Source organism: Octodon degus, unplaced genomic scaffold (assembly GCF_000260255.1).
Source record: "Octodon degus isolate 3935 unplaced genomic scaffold, OctDeg1.0 scaffold00232, whole genome shotgun sequence".
Lineage (NCBI taxonomy): Eukaryota > Metazoa > Chordata > Mammalia > Rodentia > Octodontidae > Octodon > Octodon degus.
Genome location: NW_004524808.1, coordinates 1,137,981 through 1,142,905, shown reverse-complemented (window position 1 = coordinate 1,142,905; position 4,925 = coordinate 1,137,981). Strand labels below are relative to the sequence as shown.

At 41.8% G+C, this 4,925-nt stretch overlaps 1 protein-coding gene across 1 annotated transcript in view; it reads left to right on the top strand.

Annotated features, from left to right (window-relative positions):
• Usp9x (ubiquitin specific peptidase 9, X-linked) overlaps positions 1 to 4,925 on the top strand; it is a 152,926-nt gene that overhangs the window by 111,429 nt on the left and 36,572 nt on the right. The window lies entirely within an intron of this gene.

The window sequence follows — 4,925 nt, the reverse complement described above, 5'->3', positions numbered from 1 at the left end:
CTTCTTTCTGCTGTAGGTGTTAGAGTGGAACCCTTTGTGTCTCTCTGGCAAGGTGTTCTGCTCCTGAATCAGCTGGGTGGGTTTTGCCTCTAGCCTCTTTGCAGGGAGTTCTGCTGAAGGGTTCTGTGCTGGGCCTGCATGCAGCCTGGGTCAAATGAGGATCCCCGGGCCTGGGTCATCTCATTCACTCGCCCGGCCTGCGCTCTGGATCTGTTCAGGATCCCGCGGCCTGGGTCGTCTCACTCACTCACCGGGCCTGCACTCTGGGTCTATTCAGGATCCCGTGGCCCGGGTCATCTCACTTACTCCCCAGGCCTTCGCTCTGGGTCTGTTCAGGATCCGGAGGGCCCCAGGTTGTCTCACTCACTCGCCAGGCCTGCGCTGTGGGTCTGTTCAGGATCCCGCAGGCCCCGGGTCGTCTCTCTTACTCGCCGGGCCTGCGCTCTGGGTCTGTTCAGGATCCTGCGGCCTGGGTCGTCTCACTCACTCACCGGGCCTGCGCTCTGGGTCTGCCTCACCCTCTTGAGTGCTGGGATTGCAGGGATGTGGTATCACACCTGGCAAATAAGCCTCTTTCCCCACTTAACTATAACCTTTATATCCAAGGAATATAATAGTAATCTCTAATGTTCAATATATATTCTAATTTCCACAAAATAGTCTTTATAAGCTTCTGAGTTTTCCATGCCAGTCTACTATCTGGGAAAGAATAACAAGAATTTTGCTTTTACCTCCTTATTCCTATAATATAAATCATTCTGTTAGCATGAGTTTCATGTCCCTGAAATTTTTGAAGAGTCCAGGCCAGTTGTCTTGCAGAATATCATTCTAGGTTTGTATGATTGTTTCCTCATGATTAGATTCAGATTGAACTTTGGGGGGAGCAGAGCAAGAACACCACAGAATGATGTTTCATGCTTTTCATTGAATTGGATTGGGAGAGATGTGGGCCCCTGTGTTTGACTGGGTTTGTCCAAGCGCTGATGACTGTGATCCCTTGATGACAAGGCTCTCCATTTTAAGGGCTAACTTTTTCCTTTTATAATTAATAAGTTGACTGTATACATGATTGAAAGGTTGAAAAGTACAGTTTGAAAACAAATAGAGGGCCGACCAGATAGCTCAGTGGACTAAAGCACCTGCTTAGGCAGAGCACAGTGGCCAGGGTTCGATCCCCTGCATGCCGTGCCGGCCCCGCCCCCACCCCCAGGGCACACTGAGCCAGTGAATGAGACTGGGCATGATGACACATGCCTGTAATCCCAGCTCTTGGGAGGCTGAAAACGAGAATCACTATGAGTGATCTGTATAGTGAGATCCTATAGATCCTGTACTAAATGTTTAAGAAAAATAGGTGTAATTTCCAATAATGAAACAAGTTGACTTTTAACAAATAATTATATATCTGATTTTGCATTTTACTATATACAAATTTTTGTCTAAAATATTGAGGTGGCATTATTTGCCACACAAGATGTATTTATCAAAAAATTGTTCTGATACATGTAAAAATACATTGGTCATATCTCTTGTTTAGTATGAATACATTTGCATCCTTTGCATATTGCTATATTACTCTTAAAATACAAAAATCACAAGCCAGGGAGATGGCTCAGCAGAATAAGCGCTTCCTTGGCAAGCGCAAGGGCCTGAGTTCAATCCCCGGTTCTGCCAAAAAAACACACACACACACACACAAAATCAGATGCCATTGATAGTTCATATCGATCTCTGAGCTTTAGTATGTAAATTTAGTTTTCATTTCATGGTACACCCAACTCACAGTTGGTTTTCTTGATATTAGTTTGCCTAATTTAAGGCCCAATATCCATGTAAGAGATCTACCACCTCATTTCATATTTTCTGAGGCAGGGTCTCACTATGCAGTTCAGGCTGGCCTTGAGCTCACTTTGTAGCCCAGGCTGGTCTCAAACTTACAACAGTCCTCTTGCCTCAGCTTCCCAAGTGCTGGGAATACAGGCATGTGCCACCATACCCAGCTGAACACCACCTCATTTTAATCGCATTTTCAATTGGGAAGGATTTTTTTTTTTTTTTTTGGCTGGCTCGGCTTGCCTTCAGGGTGGGTCTGGTAAGGCATGTGGAGCTGGGGATTGTGGGCCCCTGTGTTTGACTGGGTTTGTCCAAGCAGACCCTTAAACAACTGAGCTAACCTGCAAGCCCCCTGCATTTTCAGTTGGAGTAAAAATATGTGTATGTCACATTGCCTAGAGCAGCCACTCTTCCTAGAGCCATACTTTCCCAACCACACCAGTAGTTTCATCCCAGTTCTTTGCCCCTGAGGTTCCACTTTTACTTTTGAATCTTACCCTCATTGTACTTTGTAGGTAAAGTACACCTGCTCCTATGTATTCAAGGAATAAAATCTCATCTGTGGTTGTGTTGCTCCTTCCCAAAAAAAAAAACAATAGTGTATATATTGTTGTGTTATATCTTACATGTTTTATTTCATTCATTTCCTAGGCTTTGGGGTGAACCTGTTAATCTCCGTGAACAGCATGATGCTTTAGAATTTTTTAATTCCTTAGTGGATAGTTTAGATGAAGCTTTAAAAGCCTTAGGACATCCAGCTATGCTAAGTAAAGTCTTAGGAGGGTCTTTTGCTGATCAGAAGATTTGCCAAGGCTGCCCACATAGGTAAGTGCTGATTAATATCAAAAAGTATAAACAGTATTGTTTAAAGACTCACAAAAATTGAAATTGTACCAATGCTCATGTACAATGGTAGAGTGTACCATTGTTCTGAAAATGAATGAGTTATATATAGAGAGTGGTGCCTTGGTTCAAGAACTTTGTTCCATGATTTTGGAAAAGATGGCCTAAGTTGGGTTTGTCATGTGATACAGAGTTTGCAGACAAAAGCATTTGTGAACTGAGGTGACATTGTACTGTGTTTCGTGGGATTTATTTTTTTTTATTTTGTCAAATAACTTTTGACTTTTCTATTGTTTCATTTCTTACTGTTTTCATATTCTTTTATATATGACTCTACCTAGAAACTGAAAAGGTACTTTGCTTATAATTACAAATGTTACTTACAAATTTATCTTAGATTTTAAATATAAACTCATTAAATTTGGATGATTGAAGATCTAGAGTAGTATTTCCTATTCAAGTGAAATGTGTACTTTTAAATATTTATTTATTTTTATTTATTACATTTTTTTATTTATTGTGTGTGTGTGTGTGGCCAGCTCAGCCCACCAGGGGGCGGGTCTGGCTGGCATGTGGTGCTGGGGATCGAACCGCGGTCCCTGTGCTTTGCCAAGCTTGTTTCAAGTAGGTGCTTTAGACCACTGAGCCATCTCTCCAGCCCCAGAAATGTGTACTTTTAAAACAGCATTACTTATACTATGTTTGCATGCAAAACAGCAAAAATTGAGAATAACAAATTAGGGGGTTTTTTGAGGAAAATTAAGAACACCTGTTGAAATAACTATGTGATCAGTTCACGTAACATGGAAGTTTTTACTTTGGACCTTCATATCACTTAATGTTCTTTTGCAATCCTTTTTCACCAAAATATCACAGTAGGATGGTATTTTTTACTAGCTATATTGTATAATTTATAGTTGTGGGTTAGATTTGTATATGATTAGTGAAAGAGACAAGGGTCTTACTATGTAATTCAGGCTAGTTTAGAACTCACTATAGCCCAGGCAGGCCTCAAACTCAGCAATCCTGCCTCAGCTTCCCAAGTGCTGGAACTACATGTGTCACCACACCCATTTGGTACTTGTGTTTGAGAAGTTTTATGAGGTTATAATTTTAGTGTTCAGTCAGAGTTTGGACATGTACTTGTTTGACATACTTGTTTACTTAGGCTGGGCATGTTGTGATCCTTTGGGCTGACCTTTTACATTATACATACAATAAAATAAGCTCTTGATTGTAATATTAAAAAGAGTACAGGGGCTGGGGAGATGGCTCAGTGGAATAAGCACTTCCCTTGCAAAACAGGGGTCTGAGTTCAATCCCTGGTTCTACCAAAAAATAAAAATAAAAGGAGTGTGATCAGAGATGGCCAGATAGCTCAGGGGATTAAAGCACCTGCTTAGGCAAGCACAGGGACTGGGGTTTGATCCTTGGCGTACCGTGGTGGTATGTACCTGTAATCCTAGTGCTTTGGAGGCTGAAAACAGAAGGATCACTACAAGTCCGATCTGTAGTGAGACCCTGTAGACCCTATACTAAATACATAAAAAAATTATTTAAAGTATGATCCTACTGAGTCTGGTGACACAGCTGTAATCCTAGCTACTCAGTGTCAGGGCCGTCTTGGCTAACTTAGCTTCTCAAAAATAACATCTGAATATGGTACTGCACCTATGACTCTAGCACCAAGGAGGCTAATGTAAGAGCAGTGCTGACAAACCTATGGTAAGGATGTCACAGCAGGCTGTTTGTTTCACTGAAAACTAAAAGGTTCACCATCACTGTAAGAGGATTGCAAGTTTTGAGGCCAGCACAGGAAACCTAATGAGATCATGTCAAAGTAAAAAGAGGCTAAACAGTTCCGTCTTTAATCCCTAGTACCATAAAAGTAAAGAGCTAGAGGGGCCAGGCATGGTGGCACACGTTGTGATCCCAGCACTCAGGAGGCTAAGACGGGAAGATCATTGTGAGTTTGAGACCAGCCTGGGCTACAAAGTGAGTTCAGGGACAGCATGAAATGCATAGCAAGACCCTGTCTCAAATAGACAAAAAATCTGGAGGTGTAGGTTGGTGGTAGAATACATGAGGCCCTGTGTTCAGTGCCCAGTATGGCAAAAAAGAAATTGTCATACTGAAGTCAGATCCTAAATACCTGATCAAAAACTAACCTGGTTTTAATTCCTAGTGAATCCTGTAATGTTACATGCAGAGTCCCAAGTCCATTACAGGACTTTACTTGTTTTTTTTTT